The sequence below is a fragment of the Ochotona princeps genome, chromosome 16, assembly GCF_030435755.1.
Source record: "Ochotona princeps isolate mOchPri1 chromosome 16, mOchPri1.hap1, whole genome shotgun sequence".
NCBI lineage: Eukaryota > Metazoa > Chordata > Mammalia > Lagomorpha > Ochotonidae > Ochotona > Ochotona princeps.
Window position 1 is genome coordinate 27,790,117 of NC_080847.1, and position 13,343 is coordinate 27,803,459.

At 57.0% G+C, this 13,343-nt stretch overlaps 1 protein-coding gene across 4 annotated transcripts in view; it reads right to left on the reverse strand.

Moving 5' to 3' along the window:
* ADCY7 (adenylate cyclase 7) overlaps positions 1-13,343 on the reverse strand; it is a 54,350-nt gene that overhangs the window by 21,697 nt on the left and 19,310 nt on the right. For 2 of the 4 annotated variants that reach the window (XM_058674026.1, XM_058674025.1), the window contains exon 1: positions 11,945-12,091. The exons of 1 other annotated variant lie outside the window; for it this stretch is intronic. The gene's annotated coding sequence lies outside the window, so the exon portion shown is untranslated. Of the gene's footprint in view, positions 1-11,944; positions 12,092-13,343 lie in introns of those variants that run through there. One more of the 4 variants, XM_058674023.1, reaches the window with a different exon arrangement.

Sequence of the window (13,343 nt, forward strand, 5' to 3'; positions counted from 1 at the left end):
GCCCTCTCCTCCCTCCCCTGCAACTGAGCAGGACCTTGGGCTCCTGGCCAAGGATCCAGGGGCCGAGCCCTGGGGCCCACTGTTAGGAGGAGGTGAGGACTTCACAGGGGCCCTAACTGGTTGCAGGGGAGGACCAGGTCCAGGCCACACCCAGCTTTCCGCATAGGGTCACCACTTCCTCATCCACATGGTACCAGCGGGAACCCCAGCCTGGCTTCTGCCAGCTGAGCCCTAGCAGGGCCCAGGCTCCGAGGCCTCAGAAAGCGGAAGTGGGGGTCTAGGGGCGTGGAGTGGCGGTTGCCAGGCAGACCTGCAGAGAGCAGAAGCAACCACGCAGCACGCAGGCAACTAGGCGTAAGCTTGGTCAGGGCCCTGAGACTGTGGGGCCCCCACTAGGGAGATTGTAGTGGGCCACAGGCAGCCCTAGAAGCGCCTTAACTGTTGCCAGCCCACAGGAGAGCCTGAGGAAATCCCTGGAGACCCTGCCACCCCACACTCTTACTGGCATTCCAGGGCCAATTGCCCGCCCTGGACCTGGCCTCAGGCCTCAGATGAATTGCCAACATTCCATATGGGTGCTAGTTCAAGTCCCAGCTGCTCCACTTTCATTCCAGCTCCCTGCCAATACAGGAGGAAAACAGCAGAAGATGGCCCAAGTGTTTCAGACCCTGCGGCCCACATAGGAGATCAGGATGAAGCCACTGGTTCTTGGCTTCAGTCTGACCCAGCACTGGTTGTTGGGGCCAACCAGGGAGTGAAACAGCAATGGAGGCCCGCTCTCTCTCTTTTATCAATAACTCTTTCAAAGTAAAATAAATTAACATAATAATAGCTGAGGCTCCTGGTGGCTGAGCCACAGCCAGCACTGCCCTCCTAGAACCTCCCAGACACCAGGCTTGCAGCCTGGCGATCTTTGTTCTAATCCCAGTTCTGCCAAGCACCTGCGCTGTGCCCCTTGTGTGACCCGGGCCTTGATTTCCCCTTTTATAAAGGAGTGCCGGAGTCAGACCACTGTGGTGAGCTCCAGGAAGCTTCACAGTGCAGTGGAGGCAGAATGGGGTTTAGCAGGGTCTCTGTACCTCAAAGCCACCATCCACTTCACTGCTGTGGTCAAGTGCCAATGGGACGCTCTCTCCTCTAAGCACACCCATGGCGTGGGCTTTCAGAGTGGCCTTTAAGATATCACCCGGGGGCGCAGCGGCGTGGCCTAGTGGCTAAAGTCCTCGCCTTGAACACGCCCCGGGATCCCATATGGGCGCCGGTAGCTCCACTTCCCATCCAACTTCCTGCTTGTGGCCTGGGAAAGCAGTGGAGGACGGCCCAAAGGTTTGGGACCCTGCACCCACGTGGGAGACCTGGAAGAGGTTCCTGGTTCCCGGCATCAGATCGGTGCGCACCGGCCCGTTGCGGCTCACTTGGGGAGTGAATCATCGGATGGAAGATCTTCCTCTCTGTCTCTCCTCCTCTCTGTACATCTGACTTTCCCATAAAAATAAATAAATCTTAAAAAAAAAAAAAAAAAGACATCACCCAGGGGTGGGGGTGGCTCAATAGACTAATCTTCCACCTTGCAGCACTGGCATCCCATATGGTCGCTGGATCGTGTCCCATCCACTCCTCTTCAGATCCAGCCTCTTGCTTATTGCCTGGGAAAGCAGTGGAGGATGGCTCAGGTCTTTAGGACCCTGCACCTGTGTGGGAGACTTAGAGGCTCCAGGCTCCTTGCTCCAGATCAGCTCAGCTCCGGCCACTGCAGCCATTTGGGTAGTGAGCCAACTGATGAAAGACTTCTTTCTGTAAATTTGCCTTTCTTTTTTTTTTTTTTAAGATTTATTTATTTTTTTTTATCACCGCATCCCATAAAGAGGGCCTAGGTCAAGTCTCTACTTCTTCATTCCCCATCCAGCTTCCTGCTAATGCCCATCAGGCTTGCTAGGTCACATGCCAGTTCTTCTAAACATTTACTTTGAAAAGCAAAGCAACAAGGAGCTCTTCCATCCACGGGTTCATTCCCTAAATGGCTGCCAATGGCCAGGACTAGGCCAGGCCAGAGCCAGCAGCCTGTCCATTTAGGTCTCCCATGTGGGTGGCAGGGAGTCCAAGGACTTGGGCCAGCTTCCACTGCTTTCCCAGGCACATTAGCAGGGAGTTAGACTGGAAGTTGTTCAGCCAGGACTTGAACCAATGCTTCAATACAAGTTGCAAATGACAGCTGAACCCACTGTGCCACCACCCCAGCCGCTCTCCTGGTACCTGCTGCAGAAGTCTGTCCATCCATCCATTCATCTCAAGAGGGCATGTGCTCCTGCAACAGGCATGCATTGGCACCTCCTACATGCCAGGCACCAGGTCAGACACCAAGAGGAAACTGCTTAGGGCACGGGGCCCTGTGAGGCTGAAACCTCAGTGCCGCACCCACCGGGAGTGTGCCAGAGCTCTCCGTAGCCGGCGTACAGTCCACAGCACTAATTAACGGAAAAAGCAAGCAGACTGTCAGGGAGAGCATTTGCATTTCCCCTCCATCCTTGCCTGAAATTCCACCATTAGGGATTCATTTCATTAAGCGTCAGCATCACCCTGTTTGCCAGGCTGCCCTTCTCATGGAAACACTTGCCACCCTCAACTCCCCACCCCAGGTAACAGATCTTTGAGCTCTTCCCTTGATAAGCAAGAACAGAGGGGAATGGCCTGCCAGACTTCAGAGGCCCCTCTCCCCGTGTGGGGCAGGTCCTGCCACTGAGGTCACACCAGTCCAGCTCCTCCCCACAAGACAACAGGCCCATCCGTGATGGTGAGGTACATTCCAGGTAGGAAGGTGGGAGAAGAGACCACCTCATAGGCCCTTGAGTGACCCTCGTCCCTGCAGGAAGAAAGGAAGGAAGGGTGTAGGTCTGAGTTTTCCTCCGGTCCTACGTATAGCCCAGTTTTAAAAAGCAGCCAGAGGCAGGCAGGCATTCAGCACAGCAGTTACAGTGCTGTGTGGGAAGCCCACGGCCCAGAGTCGCGTCTCTGGGCTGGAGGCCTGCCTCCACTTCCAATTTTGGTTTCCTACTAACATGAGTCCTGGGAAGCAGCAGGTGATGGAGTGATGGAGAAAACGCTCAAGTTCCTGTTACCCTCATGGAAGACCCAGACAGAGCTCCAAGATCTTGGCTAAAGCGTGGCCGACCTCTGGCTGGCTGGTGTGCACGTGTGTGTGTATGTGTGTGTATGTGTGTGTGTGTGTTTCCCTTGGCCATTCTTTTCTTTTCTAACACTTTCTTTATTTTACTTGAAAGTCAGAATTACAGAGATACAGAGATTTTCCATCCATTGGTTCACCCCCCAAATGGCCACTGGGGCCAGAACTGGGCCAGCACAAAGCTGACAGGAGCTTCTTTTGGGTCACCCACATGGGTCCATCCTCCTAAGCCATCCTCCACTGCTTTCCCAGGTCATAGGCAGGAACTGGATCAAAGCAGATCAGCTGTGATATGAACCAGCCCCCACATGAGATGCCAATGCAACAGGCAGAGGATTAGCTAGCTATGCCCCCGCATGGGTCCTTCTTTGCCTTTCAAACAGATAAAGTTAATAACAATTTCTAAAACAGCATAGTGTGGAAGCAAGCTGGAGCCAAAACATGTACAAGAACAATTTCCAGAGAACAAGAAGCGTCGAGAGAATCCTCACTTCACTCCAGCTGGACAAGGCCTTCCTGACAGATTGAGCACTCCATCACACAGAAATCAAAACTGACTAGACAGTGAAAAAGACCGAAGCCAAATGATCTATCAACCGATCACTGTTCCCATGCGTACCGCAAGAGTCGTCTCTGCTTAGCATGGAAGGAGCTCTTACACGTCAAAAACAAACGGCCAGGGCAGGCATGAAGATGTCCTCATCCTGTCACCCTGAGCCTGGGCCCAATGCCAGGATCTGCCTTCTAATCCAGCTTCTTGCTAATGCGCCTGGGAGACAACCAACGGCCCAAGTGCTTGGGCTCCTGCCAGCCATGGATGAAGCTCTGGGTTCAGCCAAGGCTGCTGCAAGCATTTGGGAAGGTCTGCAAACAAGCACATAGCAGGTCTCTGATTCTCACTCATTTCAAGTAAATACACACAGAGACACACACAAGCAATCCAAATGGCACTTACACATTTGGAAAGAAGCTGGGCTCACCCGCATTGAGAGGGATATGAGCTACAGTTCCTGTAGAGTTCCAAAAGCCTCTCCCTAACCTGTGCAGAAACAGGCTCCAGGGACACGGATGTGTGTGGGTAATCACTCGGGCTCCAGGGACATGGACATGTGTGGGTAATCACTCAGGCTCTGGGGACAGGGACGTGCGTGGGCAATCACTCAGGCTCTGGGGACAGGGACGTGCATGGGCAATCACTCAGGCTCTGGGGACAGGGACGTGCGTGGGCAATCACTCAGACTCCAGGGACACGGATGTGTGTGGGCAATCACTCAGACTCCAGGGACATGGACATGCGTGGGCAATCACTCAAACTCCAGGGACAGGGACGTGCATGGGTAATCACTCGGGCTCTGGGGACAGGGATATGCGTGGGTAATCACTCGGGCTCCAGGGACACGGATGTGCGTGGGTAATCACTCGGGCTCCAGGGTCATGGACGTGTGTGGATACAACTGCAGGGATGGCAGGTCAGTGCTCACAGAGCCACTGGGTTCTTCCCCAAGCCTGGGTCTGCTGCATCTCTGCACAGTGATCCATCCTCCTGAGAAGTCCGCCATCGGAACCGGCACCCGTACAGCCTTCCCATCCTTCACACGTGGCAGGAGAGAGCATCAGCATGGCCGTTTTGTGTGTGTCCACCATGAGCCACCCCAGCTAGGGAGTATCATGTGGCTGTGAAAAGGCCACACAGAGGAGTCATGCTGGACTGAGAAGTCATGAACCCAGGCTCCAAGACTTCACCTCACTCTGCCAGTGGCATGGGCAAAGCTCACGTCTCACTTTCACTTTCTATTCTGAGGGCTACACTGTATATGGGACTAGTAGTAGCCTACACAGTAAAACAGAATCCTGGAGCTACTGGGGCCAAGGGACCTGGCCAGCTCTGGGCCTCAATTTCCCCTTCTGACCAAAGGGGAATATATAGTGAGAGTACCACACAGGTTTCTGAGAATTCCTGGAAGGGACATGGGCAGAGTTGAGTCCACACCTGGGGTACCTGGGGCTGGCAGATAGGACTGTGGAGGTGCAGAGGTAAGCAGAACTGTACCCCCTTCCCCACTTCCACGTAGCCTCCTCCTGCCTTGTGCCTGGGCTGGCCTGTGCCACTGCAGGAGGGGACAGTGGTCAGCGCTCAGATCCATGAGTTGCATCAAAGACTGACCCCTTTGTGTAAGGCCTGAAGGGGCAGTTTCCCAGTCGCAGTCTAGGTCACGGGCAGGCAGGGATGCTGGCCCAGGTCCCACGGACCTCCCAGGAGCATTCCCAGAGAGCCTCAGGTCCTCATTCCTAAGCTTTCCCGGCTGCAGACAGGAGGGAAAGAGTAGCATCCAGAAGAGCAACATGGGCTCTGCAGCCCCGAGCCCAGCCAGAGAGCGCCCAGGCAGAGCACCACTGCAGCAGGCCTCCCCACCCTGACAGCCTGCAGAGCCAAGTGTGGCTGCTCCAGGAGAACTGATGAGTCAGGAAACCCAGAACTTGGATTTGAATCTGGGCCTGCCCAGCTTCCTGTGACCCTGCAGCTGCAACCACTGAGCTGTACCCTGCCCCACAGTGGAAGCTTCCCAGCAGTCCAGGGCCCAAGCGGTGCTAGGCTTGCGGCCTCCCTTTCCTCTTTCAAAACTCCCTGTGTTCTCAGGCAAATGAATGGTCTGAACAGGTCCTATAAGAATGCAGCTTGCTGAGCAAAACGCAGCTCAACATTTCCCAGTCATTTCCCAGAACCCATCCTCCCCGGAATCCCAAGGGAACCTCCTTGAAGACCGCTGTCTGCAGTTCCAAGAACCCTGCCCTAGGACCCCTTCCTCTCCTCCGTCAACCCCAGGCAGCTCCTCACATCCCTCCACCATCTCTATGTGACAAAGAATGGACATCAGCCCATGCACCTGCTCGTGGGCCAGGCAGTGGTGAGGGGTTGCGGAAGGACAGGGCCAGTCCACACATGTGCTCTTGGGCAGTCTGCACGCTGGAAAGCTAGCAGCCTGTAGGAAAGAGCAGGGAGCTCCCAAGGCATTTCCCTGTGATCTCCTGCTGTTCCCACGTACCTGCCCAGGCGCCCAGCTGCACCGGCAAGGCAGGGTGGGGAGAGAACCCTCGGGCAGTCCCCACACCACCTCTCACCAGCTGTGCAACTCAGGCACGCTCTCTGCCCTCTCTGGGCCTGATTCCTCCATGGCACAGGAAAGGCCCCCAGGGTTTGTGACCAGCAGAGAGGTCAGCCATAAAGGCGCCAGTGGGAGAGGTGTGTACCCCACAGGACACAGCAGCCTGGACCACCCCCAACCCCATCCCAACAGAAAGCCTGAAGCCACTGCCTGGCACCAGTGGTCAGAGCACCTAGTGCTTACCCACGGTGCTGAGTCCCAGACCAAGACCAAGGGAACACATGAGGGGTGGGGGTGGCCTTCCTGGTGAAGCCAGACTGAGAACTGGGATGAGTCCCCATGTGGAGGTAACCAGCCCTGCCCGGCCTCATCACAGCTCTGCCTGCTGGAACTGCACCCTCAGGAGGCCCCCGGCCCTGGTCAGGGCCCTGCCCACTCTCTCCTTCCTCCCACAAACTCTTGCCTTCTGGCGCAGGGCTAGCAGGGGCAGTCTCTGTGTATACAGCATCCCCTCTCCCTCCAAGCACATTCCAGCCCCAGGGATAGCCCTCCCCAGGACTCCCACACTTATCTGGGACCCCAAAACACCCAACCCAGTCCTTGCTTACCCCTTGGCCCAAAACCTCCATAGCCTTCCTGGTGGCTGTGTGATTTGACTTATTTCGCTTCCCTAAACAAGCCCCACCCTTTCATCTCCAGCCTCTGGCTTCAGCGCCTGCCCTTCAGAGCCAGCCTCCACAGACACCACCTCCAGGAAGGCAGCCCATTTGCTTCCAGATCAGGCCTTAGTTTCCTTGGAACCTATACCTCCCAGCAATATACTGGCTGCACCAAGCAGTGCTTGCCCAAGGCTGAGCCATTTGTACCTGCCCCACTGGGTACATAAGGGCTACCCAGACCCCTTCCTACATGGAACTGGCAGTCAAGGGCAGGGCCCCAACACTGGCAACCCCTGCCCCACCTGCATGGGCTTTGGCAGGCACCTTCATCTCAACACTCAGTTCTCCTACTGAGCAATGGAGATAAAACCACCCTCCTCTCTCACCCCAGGCCTGGACTCACAATGAAATCTCACAGCTACAAAATATCTTTATAAACTCCCAGGCACACATGGCAAGGGCTCCTCCAGCTGCTGGGAAATGGGTCCCAGTGCAGCATTCCCTGGACCCCTAGCCACTAAGCCCTCATTGGGCTCCTGAGCTACTTGGGGTAGGAATGGGGGTGTGGGAAGGGGCAAGTGCAGCTCACATTGTGTGTGCTGGGGAACCAGGGGTACAGACAAGTATGGCACCAAATAAGCTGGACAGCGAGAATAATGAATGCCAGGACAAGCAACGATGCAGCCCCAGCCTGGACCACAGAGAAGGCGGGAGAGGTGAGTGCTCAATGCAACAGCGTGGCTCGAAGATCAGAAACATGTCACACATCCAGGCTCTAACCCGGGCCAGCTGCTGTGACCCCAGGCACTGGCATGTTCTGGTTCTTACTGTCTGAAGGGACTAGAAATGGTCCCTAAAGCACAGAGACTGGAACAGAGCAAGGGCCACCACCTGGAGTCCTCCCAGCCAGCTCCCGCAGCTGCTGAAACAGGCAGCGTGGATGTCCTGCAAGTCCCCCACTGCTGGCAGCCTCTCTGGCCAGCTCCCAAGAGGTGGTTCCTCTCTTCGCCTACTGTCCTGTCCACAGGCAGGAAGGCTGGGGTGGTTAAGGATGCACAAGAGCCGGCCCCCACCCTCTCCCCAGGGGCCAGGGCAGTGACTCCTGGGGAGTCTGGGTGTTTCAAAGGCAGCCGCTGCCCCATTAGCCCAGGCCCCTTTTAGAGCAGCGTCTCCCAGTCGACTTCAAAGGACTCCTCCTTTAGCAGACAGTTCTTGGAGGCAGGTGTGGGAGGCCAGGAGCAGGTGGGCAGAAACTAGTGTTAGCCAGGCTGCCGGCAGAGGTGGGGAGGACAGAGCAGAAAGAAGAGGGGTGTCCCCAGGGAACAGCAGCAGGGACAGGCCCCAAATTCACACCCCTCCCTGTGTGGGAGACCCAGGGGAGGGATCACAGACAGGGAGGATCAGGAAAACACACGCAAGCCCAGAGGCTGGGAGCTCTCCGGACTCTCCCCCCAAGTCCCCAGCCTCTCCCAGCAACACCAGTCAGTGAAGCTAGGGAGCATGATAGACCCAAGTCGGCGGGGTCCAAGCCAGTCCAAAAGAGCCACCCAGAGGGGGCAGCTGGGCAGTCTCAAGGGCCAGGAAGGGCCAGGAGTTGGACTGAAAACTGGAACACCTGCCACCCAGACCTCAATTTGTCCCCACTTTTCTCCCAGGCCCAGTGGCAGAGGTAGAAGGAGGGACAGAGGTAAGTGGAAGAGGATGGGCCGATGTAGAAGAAACCCACAGGAGACGGTTCCCACTGGTGTGTCCCCCTCCCCACAGAGCCACAGGTCTCCCAGAGGAGTCCCTCCACAAGTCACAGGGCTGGGGGAGGGGCAGGAAAGGACCAGTGGAGGGCCAGATACAATAAGACATTGGAAGCCAGGGGGTTGACACCTGACCCTGACCAGAGGGCTGAGGGCTGCATGAGAGAATGTTGGAGCTGATGTCAGTCAACCCCTCCCCCAGCCAGACAACAGCTTTGCCCACAGCACAGACCTGAGCCCCAGGGACCAGCAAACCAGCAGCACAGACACTGGAGACAGGGTGGCAGCTGGCAGCTGGAAAGCTCAACCCCAGGTGTCTTAGGGAGAAAGGACACTGAGAACAGCGAGTTTCAGTCTAGGGCTCACCATTCACGCTGCCTGGGCCCTTCCAGAAAAGAGCTGCCAGGAGGAGCTCATGGAGCAGGGCATCTGTGCTCAAGGTTGGGTATGGCCCAGCCCTGACATGGCTGGCTGTGAAACTCATGGGCAGATCAAGCTGGATGCCTAGAGCTAGCCAGGGGCACCGTGCCATCCTCCTGGGAGGACAGGGGTGGGGGCAGCTGGCAGGATTCCCCTACCCACAGGCTGGAGAGCTCCAGTCACTGCAGGGCCGCCTGTCAGCCACAGCTCTCCAGTCTGGGGCTTCAGGGATATTTTCTGTACATCTTGTCTTCCCACTAACCTACCTGAGCACTGCCATCCACTCCATTTTACAGATAGGAAAACAGAGAAACAGAACAAGAGGGCAACCCAAGCCAGGAGGGGTCCCTTCAGTCCAGCTCCACACAGGCTCAGTGTCCCCAGGGGCATCCGGGCAGAGGATGTCATCCACCGAACAACCCCTCCTGCGAGTGTGGCAGCCCCCCTCATCGGACATGACAGCATTGCTTCCTGCTTGTAACTGGCTAATCCCCATGCAGCAGGGAGACGGCAGAGTGGGCTGGACCAGGGCGCAGTTGGGCGGCAGACAGAGGCATGCTCTGCATGAAGACCCTGCCTCTCAGGCTGCTGCTGAGGCATCACTGATGCCACTGCCACGCAGCTCCCAGCCACGCGGGTCTCCTGAAGCCAACAAACGCCTCTCTCCTACCCCTGAGACCTGACCTCATGGTGGGCTGCACTGGGCAGCTGTGGTCCAGGCACCCTGTGTGGCACACACTGCCTGCTGCCCCAAAGGCCCAGGGCCTTCACTAGCCAGGCAACAGAATCACAATGGGCTGGGGAAAGCTGCTGTCGCCCAGTGTGCAGCAAGCATGTGTGACCCTTGTCCACTTCCTCCAAGTTAGGGAGGTGGGGGAAGTCCAGCACCAAGGGACTCCCAGTGATGGGGGATGGCAAGGCACAGCAAGTCCCCCACCCAGCCCAAATGGGCCAGAAGGCACAGTCCAACTGGGGCTTGAGAGCCCTCCCTCGACCTGGCCACCAACAGCTTGAGCTAACTCCCACCCTGCCGAGGGGCTCCTGCTCCCAACAGGGGGCACCCAACAGGGGGCACCACCTAGAGACATCCCGTCCCCCCCCCCCCCGGGGCCTCTGTGCTGCCCTGCGCAGCCCTGACCTCAGGTGTGGTAGCTGAGTACACCTGTGTTGCATCCAAACACATACTGTAAAGATAATCCTCCCCGGGGTCTCTGTCTTCTCCCCTATGAAGTGGGGGCAGCGGTAAAGGGAGAGAGAGGAACAAATCAAAAGCTAGACAATGTTTAGGGGAGGGAATGGTCCCCAGAGCCCAGCAGGTCAGCCCCTTTACCCTCTCATCTCCTCTTGAGAAATACCTGTGGCCTGCAGATAGGAGGCTCACCCCTACCCACTTTATGTGGGTGCTGTTCCCACCCCACTCCCCAGGGCCCCCGAGGACAGCCCCAACCAGCCTATGCCATGACACCCAACCTCCAGCTCCATGCAGTCCCGGCTTCTCCATAAAACCACCTGATCCCTGTCGCGTCCACCCCTCCTCGTTCTGAGGGCCACAGGCAAGCCCGGAGCCTACCCTCCCCCTCGCCACCAGGAGCCACAGGAAGCCCAGGGCTCCCTGGAGGTGGGCGGGCACCGATGCCAAACTGAGGGGCCCCAGACGCAGCACTTCCCGCCAGCTGCTTCACACTTCCTCCAAATTCACTCGCTCAAGTGTCTCCTTCGTGCGCATGTCGGCAGCACATCCGTGACCCTGCAGAATCAGCAGTCTCTTTAGAGACATCCAGACACACCCATTAGCCGGCCACCTTCACGTCCTCTCTCTCCTCTCCCCCAGGGCCAGCGAGTGGGGAAGCCCCCAGACCCAGATACCCTGTCCCTGAATTCACCGTAACGATGCAGGAAGGAGATACCTGCCACAGGTGTCCTAGTGCTCAGAGGAGCTCTAGGGGCTCCATGGTGCTCCCAGGAGCTCCTCGGTGCTCCCAGGGGCTCCTCAGTGCTCCCAGGGGCTTGGGCCCTAGAAGAGGGGGGGCCTCCACCTTAGGGGCAGCTCAATTCTGACCCAGGCACTGCCCACTCTCAGGCCCTTTTGTTTGTTGGCTGTCATTTGTTTTTTATAAAATAAGTTGAACTGCCCTGCCCTCGCCACGGTCAGCTTTGAGGAAAGTGAAGTGCACTTGTAAATACACAATCATAGGGCCGAGCCCATGGCATCAATGGGAGAAGCTGCCACTACAGGTACAGGTGTCCCACACGGGCACCAGTCCATGTCCCAGCTACTCCACTTCTCACCCAGATCCCTGCTAATGCACCTGGGAAAGCAGCGGAGGACAGCCCAAATGTTTGGGCCCCTACACCCACGTGGGAAACCCCGGAAAAAGCTCCTGGCTTTGACCTGGCCCTGCCATGGGTGTTGCAGCCACCTGGTGAGTGAATGATCAGATAGAAGATCTTTCTCCATGTAACTTTCAAATAAGTAAATCTTTACAAACACACACACACACATACACACACACACACACACAGACACCACACACGGATGTCTGAGTGCACAGTGCACGCATCGGCTTTCTGAGAACAAGCAGAAGGAGCCGGGCCAGCCCACGCGACAGCAGTGCGGGGCGCCTACTCATCTGGCTGGGAGCCAGCCACAAGCTGTGTCTGCCCCATTTCCAGGAGCCAAGCTCCCTGGCCAACCTCGCTCAGTCCTCTCCCAGCCAGGCCCACAGGCCCAACAGCCTGCCTCTGCCTGGGACTACAGGGCCTGCCCGCCCCACCCCTCCCCACCCTCCACTCCGGGAGGGCTGCTGACAGCACAGCCCCACATCCACTTACCTGGTTCCGTAGGGACCCACTGCTGCAGCGGGGCGGAGTCGGCGCCAACAAGGGGGTGGTCTGGTCCGTGTCTGGCCTTCTCCAAGGCCCTGTCCAGATTCACACAAGGGAAGGCTCTGTCGCCCCGCTACCTACCGCTAGTGAGTCACATAGGGGACCTGCCACTTCCTGCTCCCGGCAGGCAGGCGGCTGGCTGCCGCAGTGGCTACAGCAGGGGGCCTCAGCTAAGCCTTGAGATGGGTGCAGGCCAGTGGGGGGCCTCTCTCAGCCGCAGCTGAGCCCTCCCCAGGAGCGAGGAGGGCCAATGACTTCATGGAAATTTGAAGCTTGAAACTGGAACAATTTTGAAAAAAAAAAAAAAAAACCAGCAAGTACCAAAAAACCTCCATTAGTAACTCCCAGATGTGTGATCCACGCAGAGCGTAAATGCATCATTAATGAGCTTTCAGACAAGCAACCTGGCTCCATGCCTCCACCCTGCTCGACCAGGCAGACACGGCCACCTTTGCCTTCCTGGGACTCGGTTTCCCCATCTGTGTAGGAAGGATACCATGTCCACCTCCAAGAAGGAGTCAAGAGAGACTGAGTGGTCACATGTCTTCCAGCTTACCCGTCCACCTCACACACTCTACTGGCGTGCAGAGGGCAGGGCAGGGCAGGGGAGGAGATCCAGACCTGGCCATGGGCCTTATTCCAAACAGCTGGAGTCCCAGAGGACCCCAGCAGCCCCAGCTACCATAGGTCTACAAACCAAACCCCGGCTCCCATTTGGCCTTGCTAGGCCTCAGTTTCCCTTTTGGAGCTCTGTGGCAAGGCAGCAGACCAGCAAACCTACTTTTGAGCATGTAACTTGAGGTACCAGGTATTTTCATCTTGACCCTCCAGTAAAGTGGGAGAACCCCAAAGCAACAGTGTGTCGCCTGCTCTTCCTCCATCTGAGCACCCCCTGCAGGCCCCCAGCATCTCTGTTGCTGCAAGCCTATCTTCTCCAGAATGTTTTCTGGAATGGACACAGAGGGCGGCCACTTTGTCAAGAGTGACCAGGCACCCTGCGCAGGTGATCAAATGGGGCTGTCTCTGTGCCAGGCCCTGCGCTGGGGACCAGCAGGTGGCTCAGCAGCCTTGAAGGTGCAGTCCACACAGGCAGACACTGGGCTGTTCCAGCAGCCACAGGTCTCAGGCTGGGGGCACCCCCTCTTTTCAACAAACATTGCCTCTGAGTACTCCAAAGCCGAGGAGGAACAAGCACCCCACAGGTGGGGAAGGAGGAGCCCCAGCCTAGGAGACCATCACTGTACCAATTCAGAATGGACAAAAATCTCCCGTCAACTGATACAGAAGAGCCAAACGGCCCAACTAAAAGACAAGCAAGAGCCTGAAGCAAATATTTCAGCAAAGA